At 42.6% G+C, this 14,826-nt stretch overlaps 1 protein-coding gene across 4 annotated transcripts in view; it reads left to right on the forward strand.

Annotated features, from left to right (window-relative positions):
* The first annotated feature begins 8,669 nt into the window (after positions 1–8,669).
* vwa11 (von Willebrand factor A domain containing 11) overlaps positions 8,670–14,826 on the forward strand; it is a 44,184-nt gene continuing 38,027 nt past the window's right edge. For 2 of the 4 annotated variants that reach the window (XM_047366786.1, XM_047366787.1), the window contains exon 1: positions 8,670–8,801. The gene's annotated coding sequence lies outside the window, so the exon portion shown is untranslated. The remainder of the gene's footprint in view (positions 8,802–14,826) is intronic. The other 2 variants (XM_047366788.1, XM_047366789.1) reach the window with 2 other exon arrangements.

Here is a 14,826-nt window from a genome sequence, read left to right on the forward strand (position 1 = left end):
CTGTAGAAAATAAGCTGCTTTACACAACAACCAGTCATCCACCCATTCATACACACACTGACAGTGGTAGAGTACATTGTAGCCACAGCTGCCTAGGGCAGAATGACATATCAAAGGCTGACATACAATCGGGACCACCGGGCTCTCTGACCATCATCAGCAGGCAAGGTGGGTGAAGATGAGATGACTGAGATGAACTGGCAACCCACCGGTTACAGGATGATACGCAAGATTATAATGAAGATTATAATCTGTTTCAAGGTGTAACCCTTGTGAAATAATTAGAACATAGACTGTAATAATGATTAAAAAAAACAATAAATCTGTCTTTGAGAATTTCCTCTGAATTGTGAGAAAGTTACACCTTTCGATGGATTTTATAGCTCCTTTATAGAAGCTGTAAAGTTTTATCAATGTGACAGAATGACATAGAATATTAATGAACAAGATGGTTAATGCTCCAGCACTCTGATAGGTGATCTCAGTGTCCATAAACATAGTATACATGATCGTTATTATTTATTGTTATTAATACAGGTCCGGAGTCTCATTTTCAAGGTTCACACAACTGATAAAATACAACTAATAGGGTGAGTTCCAAAGCAGTAAAAGCATTAACAGATGTCCACTGAAGATGCAAATGCCTTGAAACCTTTTTAAAATCACAGAGAGCAATTAGGTGTGACAGTTGCATGTGTTGCTGCAGGGAGTGATTAGTGGGGAGCATGTGAGAAGGCCTTTTTGCCTGGCCCCTACCAGATGGGATGTTGAGGGTTAACAAGTCCTGAGAGTGCAAATCGTGACTGCATTGTTCAGGGGACATAAAAGTTAAAAAGTATGATGGGAACAATCCAAGCAATGATTTATATATCAAATTGCTCCAAAAGATAAATCTGCATGAAGATAAAGATGTCCTGCTGACCAAACAACAGAGAGTGTAGTGATGTGTGAGAAGTTAACTTCCTTCGTAAGAACGATCCGGTTTTAGAGACCACATTAGAAATGTACACAAGAAATGGTTGGGCTAAAAGGCAGAGGCTCTGGGCAAACAAATTTGTAAGGAAAACGTTGTTATAGCCAAAACATTCTGTACGTGCACGGTTATAGCTAGGATTGTCTTTTTTATTGAAATAATTAAAGTGTGTGCTTCTAATTGCCCAGGGATTAGGTGAACATTACAATGAAAAATACCAGACAAAGAAAGAAGGGATCATCTTTAGACTGCAGGATCTGACATGCAGACAAAGATCCAAAAAAAGAAAAAATATAGATAAACAAAGAGCACTGTTTTATCGTTTACATTGTAATCCATGACAAAAACATATTTTAAGAGAAAACAGTTTGACAAGTCACAATAAGGCAAAAGTGGAAACATAAAAATAATTTGTTTCATTCAGCTTTTTCAGTTTTGACTAACAGTATTTTGCCTCTGTTGGTAGAATACTAAGGTCAGAGTGAAATACTATATTTAATTATTGCGTACTGTAATCACTTTGAAACTTTAGTCTAAACATGCATTAAAAACAAAGCAGAAAAACAGTTGTACCAATGCCCTTAAGTAACAGCCTTCTAAAAAATATCCTCCATTAATTAGATTATGGATTGAAGTCCATCTTCTCTGGGGGGTTTCTGAGGTGGGGCAGGAAGGTATTTAGCCAAAACCTGCAGAAGCCTAGAAATGAAAGTGTTTGTGTTGATTGAGATATGCTTAAACAATGAAAGACTTGTTTCACATCTCTTGTTTTATGCCAAAAAGAACCAGGAACCAGGAACCAGTATGCCTGTTGGAACAAAATTCCAACAGGCAAAGTGGACAATTTTAATGTCATTCACAAAGGTTGCAGATTAGGCAAATACATACGGCACCTGCGAACTGACATGGGGGAAAAAAATATATAGCGTGCACATGAAATGCTGATGGAGCTCTATGTATGGTGGGTGTGTAAATGTGTATGTGTGCATATGTGCGGTGGCGCTGTCAGACTGGGACCATAAAGAAGAGGGCAGAGAGAGAAGAGTTTGTTCCCTGTTGTGTGTTTGGGCAGTATGCATAACGGCAACCGGGGAGGAGGTTCAGCTGGCCACAGTACATTTAACGTGCAATCAGGGTGCTGTACAGTTATTAAAAACTCCGCTGCTTCAGCAATCCGGTCCCTTCATTATTATAGAAATCTCACCCCCTGTGACACGCAAGTACAGGGAATTAACCCCAAAGTGAACAACCAGTTCGGCCCTGGAGGGAGCATCTCCCCTGTGTTTCCCGACCACAGTTAGGAAACGGAAGCAGGAAGGGTTAAACACCTGGCTTTCAATATTCTATTTAAATGCCTCTCACTAATGAGGATTTCTTGCGATGTCAGGTTTTTCAGAATCTCTTTGTAGCTCCTCCACAGCCTAATATAAAACTTGATCAGATTAACCCTATCCATCCAGTTGTTGTTTCGTTCCTCAGTATGTTTGAGAAAGCACCCTGTTTTAGTATTTCGTGTGCATATCATACCTATGGTCTGGGAACGAATTAGTACACTGCTCAAAAAAATAAAGTGAACACTCAAATAACACATCCTAGATCTGAATGAAATATTCTCATTGAATACTTTGTTCTGTACAAAGTTGAATGTGCTGACAACAAAATCACACAAAAGTCATCAATGGAAATCAAATTTATTAAACAATAGAGGCCTGGATTTGGAGTCACACACAAAATTAAAGTGGAAAAACACACTACAGACTGATCCAACTTTGATGTAATGTCCTTAAAACAAGTCTAAATGAGGCTCAGTATTGTGTGTGGCCTCCACGTGCCTGTATGACCTCCACGTGCCGACCAAGACCTTCTGCACCTTTGGGAATAACAAGCCATGGTTTACTCCACACCTCAGGAATCTGCGCAGGGAAAAGGAAGAAGCTCACAGCAGTGGAGATTGGGCGGGGTACAGGCAGGCCAGGAACAGACTAACAAAGGAGATCAAAGCAGCCAAGAGAAGCTACAGTGAGAAGCTTAAGAACAGCCTTTCTACTGGTGACACTTCAGCTGTATGGACTGGTCTGAGAAACCTGACTGCCTACAAGAGCCCCTCCACCCATCCTGAACAGAGTCGTCTCCTGGCCAACCGTCTGAATGGCTTCTACTGCAGACATGACAAGAAGCAATTCACACCTCAAATCATCCCCTCTACATCCAATTCAGGAACAAATTCCTCCCATAAAACAACCAACCCCCTACCTTCAGATCCTCTACCTGCACTAAAGATCTCCGAGGAAGATGTAAACAGGCTCTTTCAGTGCATGAAAACAAAGAAAGCTGGAGGACCTGATAACGTCTCCCCATCATGCCTGAAAGCCTGTGCAAATCAACTCGCTCCGATCTTCACAAGGATCTTCAACAAGTCACTGGAGAAATGTGAGGTCCCCTCCTGCCTCAAACGATCCACCATCATCCCGGTACCCACGAACCCCACCATCCTAGGATTAAATGACTACAGGCCTGTAGCCCTGACATCTGTGGTCATGAAATCCTTTGAGCGGCTGGTGTTGAAGCACCTGAAAGACATCACAGGCCCCCTGCTGGACCCCCTGCAATTTGCTTACAGGTCGGCAGATGATGCTGTTAACTTAGGTCTACACTTCATCCTGCAACACCTCGACCACCCACGGACGTACGCCAGGATCCTGTTTGTAGACTTCAGCTTGGCCTTCAACACCATCATACCAGACATCCTCCACCAGAAGCTCACCCAGCTCAACGTCCCAGCCTCCACCTGTCAGTGGATCAACAGCTTCCTGACAGACCGACAGCAGCAGGTGAGACTGGGGAGCATCTTCTCCCAATCCAGATCAATAAGTACTGGTGCCCCCCAGGGGTGTGTTCTATCTCCACTCCTCTTCTCTCTGTACACAAATGACTGCACCTCATCGGACTCGTCCGTGAAACTCCTTAAGTTTGCAGATGACATCACTGTCATTGGACTGATCCAGGACGGTGATGAGTCTGCATACAGACAGCAGGTGGATCGGCTGATACACTGGTGCAGTCAGAACTACCTTGAACTGAACCCACTCAAGACTGTGGAAATGGTGGTGGACTTTTGGAGAACACCACCCCCATACACCCCCCTCACCATCCTCAACAACACTGTATCGGCCGTGGACCACTTCAGGTTCTTAGGAACCACCATCTCTGAGGAACTGAGATGGTCTTTCCACATAGACACTGTTCGAAAGAAGGCCCAGCAGAGACTGTGCTTCCTGAGGCAACTCAAGAAATTCAACCTTCCACAGGAGCTGCTGGTCATCTTCTCCACTGCCATCATTCAGTCTGTCCTGTCTTCATCCATCTCAGTGTGGTTTGGCTCATCCACAAAACAGGACAGGTCCAGACTGCAACGAATAAACAGGACTGCAGAGAGAATAATCAGGGCTGACCTTCCCTCCATCCAGGACTTATACAGGTCTAGGATCAGGAAAAGAGCTGCTAAAATCTCTGCAGACCCCACACACCCTGCACATAAACTGTTTAGAGTTTTACCTTCAGGCCGCCGCTACAGAGCACTGTTCACTAAAACCAGCCGCCACAGAGACAGTTTCTTCCCCCAGGCTGTTTCTCTATTGAACATTCAATAGAGTACAGAACAACAGCATACAGATGTTGCAAATGCACCTTTTTATTATATATGTGCATATTGTACATTGTAAATATGCATGTTCTGTAATACAAAAACAAAACCAAAGAGCAAAGTGTACCGGAGTCAAATTCCTTGTTTGTATGTACAAACATGGCAATAAAGCTGATTCTGATTCTGATTCTGATTACAACGCCTGGGCATGCTCCTGAGATGGTGGATGGTCTCCTGAGGGATCTCCTCCCAGACCTGGACTATAGCATTCTTCATCTTGCAGGAACTGCTGACACACTCCAGCCACATGAGGTCTAGCATTGTCCTGCATTAGGAGGAACCCAGGGCCAACCACACCAGCATATGGTCTCACAAGGGGTCTGAGGATCTCACCTCGGTACCTAATGGCAGTCAGGCTACCTCTGGTGAGAACATAGAGGGCCATGCGGCCCTCCAAAGAAATGCCACCCCACACCATTACTGACCCACTGCCAAACCGGTCATGCTGAAGGATGTTGCAGGCACCAGATCGCTCTCCACAATGTCTCCAGACTCTGTCACGTCTGTCACATGTGCTCAGTGTGAACCTGCAAAAGCCAAGCATCCTGCACAGTGTTGGGCTGTGAGCACAACCCCCATTTGTGGACGTCAGGCCCTCATACCATCCTCATGGAGTTGGTTTCTAACTGTTTGTGCAGACACATGCACATTTGTGGCCTGCTGGAGGTCATTTTGCAGGGCTCTGGCAGTGCTCCTCCTGTTCCTCCTTGCACAAAGGCGGAGGTAGCGGTCCTGCTGCTGGGTTGTTGCCCTCCTACGGCCTCCTCCATGTCTCCTGTTGTACTGGCCTGTCTCCTGGTAGCGCCTCCAGGCTCTGGACACTACGCTGACAGACACAGCAAACCTTCTTGCCACAGCTCGCATTGATGTGCCATCCTGGATGAGCTGCACTACCTGAGCCACTGTCTCATGCTACCACGAGTGTGAAAGTACCAACAACATTCAAAAGTGACCAAAGCATCAGCCAGAAAGCATCGGTACTGAGAAGTGGTCTGTGTTCCCCACCTGCAGAACCACTCCTTTATTGAGTGTGTCTTGCTAATCGCCAAAGATTTCCCCCTGTTGTCTATTCCATTTGAACAACATCATGTGAAATTAATTGTCAATCAGTGTTGCTTCCTAAGTGGACAGTTTGATTTCACAGAAGTTTGATTTACTTGCAGTTATATTGTGTTGTTTAAGTGTTCCCTTTGTTTTTTTGAGCAATGTATTTCACGAACACATTATATATATTTCGTGAGCAAAAATGTATATTTTGTGCGCACAAAATAGTATTTTGTTGGGACACATTGGTATTTCGTGCACAAATTAATAAAGTTGAGGTCTTTAGTTTAGGTAGTGTATTTGAATATCTTTACTTATTACTAATTTTTTCTCTTTGTACCTTTGCAGTTTTGGGATTAATAAACTGTTGTGTGAACTAGTCACACTGACACTTTAGTTTACAGCCACATGATCTTACATTTTTCTGAGAAATATTTTGTTTCATCTCCATCAACTCTTTGCTCTCCTTCCCACTTAAGCTGGTCAGCTGGATTCTAAATAGAACTTGTATTTCTGACCTTCCAGGCTGCTTGTGTATCTTTTTGTTTATATGAAAGCTATTTGCAGCTACATTGGACTCTTTACATGAGACAAAGCATAGGATCACAAAGTTTAATCATCTTATTAACAGTTCGGATGTCAGGTTCAATACTGAGCCTCATTTTGACTTGTTTTAAGGACATTACATCAAAGTTGGATCAGCCTGTAGTGTGCTTTTCCACTTTAATTTTGTGTGTGACTCCAAATCCAGGCCTCAATTGGTTAATAAATTTGATTTCCATTGATGATTTTTGTGTGATTTTGTTGTCAGCACATTCAACTTTGTACAGAACAAAGTATTCAATGAGAATATTTCATTCATTCAAATATAGGATGTGTTATTTGAGTGTTCCCTTTATTTTTTTGAGCAGTGTATGTGTATCTATTTACAGAAGTAAAGAGTAAAAAATAAATAAATAATGAGCATTCCATTAAAACTATTCAGAATAAACTGCAATCATGTACAAAATAAAAATAAGTAAAATATTTATCATCTACAACAGTACAGAGTGCTTTTACAATAGTACATGTGTAATTTAAGATCAGTATACACAGCATTTTGTTATTGTGACATTTTGTGCCTCTCTGTCTGTATTTTTTGACCTACACATTGTATAAATTGCAATTAGTTGAAATGATCACATGGATATGTATGTTAACTAGTGAAATTACCGGGGCTCAGTTATGTGCATGTGTCTCTTCTGCTAATTTTTTCACCTTAACACATGCAGTCTTAGTTGTCAGAATCCTGTTTAGTTGGAATAAACTAACCCGAAAATATTAGTGTTTGGTTAGTTCAAGACATTTCTAATAACAAACGTTCTATTTGGTGTAAGATTGCTAAGTCAACAGGCTCATCTCCAGGTGAAGTGACCAGCCCTTGTTGTGAAAGATAAAGTCAACGTCATTTGTGATTTCATCAAGCTGAATTTAAGGTCAATAAATGAGTGACTCGAGTCTACAGCGATGCAAAATGTGTCTATTTGAGATAGTCAGTGTGGTAGTATATTAAAGTGTTGGTGATTGGTATAAAAAAAAAGGTTCTGCAATGATAAAGACTGCCTTTATTTTGGGGAGAGGGGCAGAATATTGTAACTCAGTGGTTTTGGTTTATGAAAGTGATACAGCAATGCTGTGATGAATTATGTGGTGGAGCTGTAGAGCACACGACCCATATACAGCGGCTTCAGTCCTCCATGCTGCTGTCCCTGGTTTGAGTACCGACCTGCATATGCCTTCCCCCTCTCTACATCCCACTCCCCGTGTGCCTACTTTAAAAAGTAACAAAAATAAAAACCACTAGTGCATCTAATAAAAAGTAAATGTACGAATATAGTGAAACATCACCACACAGCACAGCTGACATACAGCTTCTGAAATAAGAACTGAAAACATCTGAATGTAATAATTTAGCATTTTGAAATCTCCATGTTCTGCAAACATGGTCTAGGGTTTGGAAATATCCCTATCCTGTCATAATTTGGACATGGCTGCTCTCTGACTCTTGCCATGCCCTTCCGCTGTGCTGCAATCAACCCCTCACCTGGGAACTGAGGTATTTAGAGATGCTCCTCTTCCCTCAGTCCTTTGTCAAATAATCAACAACTCTAGCCAGACGTTATCCAGCACTCTTTTCTTGTTCCTGCCTGACCTCTATGGTTTGACCTCGCTTTTGTGCCCTGGATCTTCCTGTCTTGCCTTGCCCCTGCCAGATCCCTACAGAATATCAGATTTCTGGACAACGACCCCTGTTGTGTGCCACAACCTCTGAGTTCTGCCCAACGTTTGGATTTGGAAGCTTGCCTCTGCCCACTCATTTATGACCCCTGTCTGTCTATTGGATTTTGAATTGATCTCTGACGAGCTGTTCCGCACCACCATTGGAATTAAAGCCGGCAGACGTCCCATCCTCTTAGTTACCTATTGTGACGTCATCAGTCACCGGCTTCTTCCCTGGACCACTGTGTGAAGGAAAGGATCGGAGAAAATGGACTGACCCCTCCATCCTGATCCAGAAAAGAAGTTCCGGTCTATTCCTGCAGAGGTTTCCTGACTCCTGCCAGTCTTCCTTATATTAAACATTTTAAACTGCTCCCAATGTCCGACTTAAATTTTGGGTCCACAGCCTGGTGCATTACATGTTCTCTATCTTTAGTCCACTTTGTGTTACAGTGAAAGGAATTACAGAGAACTATATCTCTTAAGAGATGTTTTCCTCTTTATATTCATATACATATTAATCATTGTTGTTTTGGTGGTACTTAATTAGAAGAGCAAAACACCCATTTCCTCTAAAATAAAACTGGGCAGGCCCCATCAGCAAGGAATCTTTCTTGTTGTAGCTTGTTGTGTAACAGCAGTTTTGAAAGCCACTTGTGAAAAGCAAGGCTCTTTCCCATTGCAGTGTTCAAAGAAGAGAGAACACAAGAGCAAGAGGAAGCTTTTGAACTTGTCAGTCCTCGCAATAAATATTTTTTTTATTTATGTGGGATTATTTTAGAAACTTGAAAAGAGATCCTAACTCTGTTGTGGACCAAATCGGTGAGTACAATCCTGACTTTTGTCCAGTTTTAATGCATTTTATCAATATTAAAGATGAAGACAAAGTTAAGCCTAAAAGTATTCATACTCCTGGCAGATTTAGATTTTTAACTAGAAAAATTTGCATTTCCTGCGAAAATGCAGTGTGAATGCTGTAAGCTGAATTTTTTAGCTAAAAGCTTCCAGAAACAAGCTGAAATTGACTGCAGAAAATCTACGAAAATGTAAAGAATTAGAAGAAAACAGAAATGCTAAGCTCCACTTGAAAGCTTTCATAAAGTGGCTAAGGTTGACTGCAGAATATCAGCTGAAATCTGATAAATTAGTAGAAATAGCAGAAACAGCAAAGAAAAACTCCATCTGATCTGTTTCACGCTACCAAAGCAACACACTTTGGGGCGTGTTGCCAGAAAACTGTTAGTCCCACGTCAATGAGGGTGACATTTTCTTAATCGCAAAAGAGCATCCTACGTTGTGATGTATAATTTGTATAGGCAGAGTGAAAATTGAGCGAGTGAGGAGAGTTTGTTCGTTCTTTCTCAGGTTATTTATCAGGTATAAAACAGTGTAACAAGGTGAAGTTACCTCAAAACCTCTTGAAATAGTTGTTTAAATACAGGAACTGACAAAAACATTAAAAAAGCAGGAAAGAGCTGCAAGATGAGTTGAAAGAGCATAGACTGAAGCAAGAATATAGCCTAAGAAGTTGAAGTCAGTGCTAAAAAAATATAAAAAATGGGAGAAAATTCAGAAAAAGAATGAACTAACAACAAACATGCTGAAGAAACACAAAAACAAACAAGAAATTGCCCAAAAAAGGCAAAAGTGTTCTTCAGCTAAGAGAGATGAGAAACAGAAGCTAAAATGCTAACATTGGCTTATTGGCTATCACTAGCATGATGGCTGATATTAATTTACCCCATCTACTATGCAAAAAGCTAAAATGCTAATGCTTACTACAGCCTATATTCAAAAGTCTATGAAATTGTCCTTTAAAATTATTCACTCTTGTTCAGGTTTTGGAACAGCAGTAGAAGCTGTTTAAATTGCTGACATCAAATGATCGCTGTTTTGATGCTCCACTGGGACCTATGGAGATGGTCTTATCTTCATAAGTCACAGAGTAGTGGTTTCATTCTTCTGATAGAGATTGGACCTGGTTCCAATAGAGTTTGGTCCTGATTCTGATGGAAAGTTCCTCCTGGATCTGATGAAGATTTGGGTCCCATTCTGGTGGAGATTTGTTCCAGGTTCTGAAGTAACTTGGAACTTGTTCTGATAGAGGTTTCTTTCTGGTTCTGACTGAATTTGGACCTGGTTCTGATAGTGGGTTCCTAACCAGTCCTGATGGAGAATTCCTCCTGGTTCTGATGGAGTTTGGGTCTGGCTCTAATGGAGATTTGTTCCAGGTTCGGATGGATGTTGGACCTGGTTCTGATGGAGGGTTCCTAACTGGTTCTGATACAGTTTTGACCTGGTTCTGAAAAGGGGTCTCTTACTAGACCTGACGGGGAATTCTTCTGGGTTCTGATGGAGTTTTGGTCTGGTTCTGATGGAGATTTGTTCCTGGTTCTGATGGAGTTTGTACCTGGTTCTGATGGAGGGTTCCTAACTGGTTCTGATGAAGAATTCCTCCTGGTTCTGATGGAGCTTGGGTCTGGATCTGATGAATGTTGGACCTGGTTCTGATAGAAGGGTCCTCCTGATTCTGAAGGAGATTCTTTCCTGGTTCCTAACCGGTCCTGATGGAGAATTCCTCCTGGTTCTGATGGAGTTTGGGTCTGGTTCTAATGACACTCTGTGTCATAGTTTGTTGGGGTTTGGTTGCACCAACGTGCAGAACAAAGCGTGAATTGAAGTGTCTTTAAAAATAAAGAACTGGTAACTTACAGAGAGCAACAGGACATGGAACACAGGCAGGTACACAGACATGGAGCGGGTAGTAATCAGGTGGATCCAGTGGTGGCGAATAAAAACCACAGAGTGTAAATATGGAGGCAGGGTGGAGAATAGACCAATGAACTAGAAGATCCAATCAGATGGAATTTGGAGAAGCTGGTGGGAGCAAAATGCAGAGCAACTAAAGGAGAGAGGCTAATTAACGGAGATGAGCAGGTACATGGAGAAATCCTGGGAAGTAACATAAATATTTAAACACAAAAATGACTATGAACCTAATCTAAAATGAATAACAGCAACAAAACAGGAAAGTTCAGAGAAACAGGCAAGAAACTGAAAACACAAACACAACACAGGAGGATCAGGACACTCTGAGCTTAACTCTGCAGCCTTTAGGAACTTGGGCAATTAATCAGTCCAAAAGGTTTAAGTGCTGTTAAAGTTTCCCTCTCACTTGGCTAAAATAGAAACAGTTTGGAAATATCAGTCAGCTGTTATAGTCCATGAAAAATAGTCGTGTTTTGCATAGGCCAAGCTTCCGTTGTAGGACAGATGACTCTTTCTGCACTAAACTTATCAAATAGCCCTAATGGGTCATTCATGGACCTATACGTTTTTTGTAAAATGTTACTGTAACTGTAACTGAACACACAATTGTTGCAGATTGGGCTGACTTCTTATTAAATGTAGCTATTTGCAGTTGTGCATAATTTTAGAAAGAACATTCAGATGCAAGATGCCCCCTAAATAATTATGCATTGATGTGTCGAACAGCAATCACATTTAAACACTTCACAATATTGCTCAGTAATGATGTAACACACATGAATGAAATACAGTGGTTTCACAATAAATATGCAGCAATTAAGAAATATAAAGTAATTACCAAAGTAAGAACTGAGTAAACAACAGGTGGTACAGTACCTTCCAAAAGTATTCAGACCCCTTATATACATTTCACCTTGTAACAACCACATGCTTTGATTTATTTTAATGGGATATTTTTGTGACACACCAAAACAAAGTCGCTAATAATTCTAAAGAAGAAGGAAAATTAAATATTTTTTGCAAGCATGTATATTCAGTCTCTTTTGCTCCTTAAATTAAATCCAGTGTTACCAACAGCCCTCAGAAGTCACATAATTAGCTAATGGAGTCCCCCTGTTAATCTCAGTATAAATAACGTTGATCTGAAAAAACCTCAGAAGATGTGTAGAAAACTTTAGTGAACAAGTAGCAACATGAAGACCAAAGAACACAGTAGACATGTCAGCTATTTATGAAAACTAAAATTCCATATCACCATGATTACATTATCTCCACTGTGAGACATGGTGGTGGCAGTCAAAGTACTAAGGCAAATAAAATACTAAAAATGTGAATATTCAGGTATGAAAGCACTCATCTTAAATAGAAGTGTGTCAGCTGTTAGCAGTATTTATATTCACAGATGCCTTTCAAAAATGCCTTGTGAATGTGTGTCCAAGAGCATTTTCTTAAATACATGACCATTAAGATAAATAGCGGCCATATAACTCAGCTCTAATATTCTTGTCAGCATCTGCAAGCAAGAAGTACAGCAACTGAGCAATAAACCTTTTTTTTTTTTTTACCGTGGCCTCTCTGGGAGAGTAGCACTCAGAATTGTTGTCTGCATGCCAAGAAGAAATCCAGCAGATTTACTTTCACAAGTGGAGCATTATGACTAATGCAATAATGCTCCACTTGATATATATAAAAAGAAGCTTTGTTAGAAACTGCTATGGGATTATTTTAATTGCAACTGACATGGAGAGGGAAAAAAAGAAGCCAGAAAGAGTGAGAGGTTGGGCAAAAAGGAAAAAGGGAGAGAAGGAGAGAAGAATAGAGGAGAGAAAGAAGGATGACGAGAATATAAGATAACACTCTAGAAGACTGCTGCTACACCTGCAGAAACATATAATACATATATAACAACAGTATTGTTAAGGAAAAGTGCACGGTGCTAATGAATGCAAGATGAATTTAGTGGTAACTGCAGCTCAATATAGATCATCTGTGTATCTGTTAACACCTGAATTCAAGTGCACTTGTGTAAGGCACTTGTGTAAGGCTTCTCCATAAAAATATGCAATAGCGAGTGTGAGGAGGTACCGACCTGCCACCCAGGACCCAAGACAGACGTGGAGGAGATCTGAGCCACAGACATCCAAAGGCCCCCCACTGCATGGGAACCCCAGGTGAACCACTGCTGGAACTATGGAACTACTGCAATCCCCCCTCCAGAGAAGAGCAGAGGAGAGCCACAGGGGAACTACTCCGCAGCCATAGTGCAGAAATCACAGGGAGCTGCAGCAACGAGCCCACAGGCCCCAACCTTGGGGCACATCACCCCCCAAGCAGAGGCTCGACAGAGCCAGGGGGTCCAGCAGCCATTGGGAGTGAGCTGGCACACACCGAGCACCCAGCCCCCGACCTTGAGAACCACTAAAACACCAGTGGACAGAGACACCAGCCACCAGTGGAGAGTGTGGCAGGGAGAAAATAGCTGTTCCAGGAGAGGTAGCAGCCCGAGACCCAAACTGACACAAAAAACGGCACACAGTCACAATCACACATTCCTACCATCATGTGGACAGATAAAACACTCACACCCACACAACCAACGTAAAGACACACAACAATGGACGTCATACACTCACTCACGCTCCCCATGCATACTCTATACTCCTATTTCCAGATACCAATACCCCAGGGTGGCAACAAGACACAGGAGGTGGTCCCCTTCCCTCCGGGCTGCAGACAGGCAGACTGTCCCAGCACCAGCGCAGACTAGTGCTGGCACCACCCAAATGACCCCAGCACACACCCCAACCCCCAGCTCCAACCCCAGCCCCAATGACCTCCGTCCCCATCCGGAGAGGGGGCCATGAACAAAAGAGGGGTCTATCTGATCGAAACAAGCCCACCAACCAGAGCTGTCCCAGGACAAAACAGTCCCAACCCCCCAAAGAATTTCGACCCCACCCCATGAGCCCCCAACCCCCCAGGAACCCCAACATGGATTTCCCCACAGGGTCACCCCCAACCAGGACATAGATATCGAACACATGCCCCCGATCCCAACTGCCATGAATCCTCTCCCCACAGAGGTACACCCCACAAGTGAGCTCCACAGATGAGCTCCACCCGAAAAACAGATGAAGACACATCCACACAGCGCAAGCTCTACACAGCCCCACTCCAAGCGCCCCTGCTGCATCAGCGCCACACAGCGTGTCGCAGCGGCAAGGCAAGACCCCACGTAACGCCACCCTAGCCTCCGCCCACAAGCGCAACAGAGCAGACCCCACAAAGCACCGTACTCACAACGGACCCCCCCGACTCCACACCACGACGGAACAAACTCACCCGGCAAGCAGTCCCTGGCCACTGCAACGATAGCCCAGGGAGACACACCAACCAGCTCAGCTCTACCGTCAGCTGATCTAAATGCCAGTGACCACACATACAAAAAAAGGACACAACCCCCTCCACCCCAGCCCACATGCTGGAACCCCTCCATGCCACCCACACCACACTAAACCCTTGAAAAGCAACACTCCTCCTGCCTAACCTCCCTTTCATACTTTTCTCACATCTCATCTGTACTACTTACAACTTTTAAGTCTGGGGACTGGGATCGCTGAGAAAGAAGATTGAATTTGCATCTGATAAACCAATGCAGTGTTGCTTGGGCTATATGTTTTGGATGATTATCCTGCTGGAAGACCAAATGATGATCAGCTTTATGGTAAACCCCACCAGATTTCTATTTTCCTACTACTTGGATTAGAAACAGGCCCACAGCATCACAGATAATTCACCATACCTAACAGCAGGCATAAGATACTTTTCTTCACTTTCATTCTTTGTTTTACTGAACACCCAGCTGGAGTATTTATAACCAAAAAAACTCTTTGTCATGTTCAAGTTTTTCAGAAAAGGGGAGCTTTTTTGTAACATGCCTGCCAAACAACTACCACAAACTGATTGCTTGGAGGCCGCCGTGGAAGTTGTTTTTTAACATCCTGATCACAGTGGTAGCAAAACAAACTTTAGTCGTCATCCAGGTTATCTTATCAAAGTTCCACTTGTTTTAAACCTT

The sequence above is a fragment of the Girardinichthys multiradiatus genome, chromosome 5, assembly GCF_021462225.1.
Source record: "Girardinichthys multiradiatus isolate DD_20200921_A chromosome 5, DD_fGirMul_XY1, whole genome shotgun sequence".
In the NCBI taxonomy this organism is placed as follows: Eukaryota; Metazoa; Chordata; class Actinopteri; order Cyprinodontiformes; family Goodeidae; genus Girardinichthys; species Girardinichthys multiradiatus.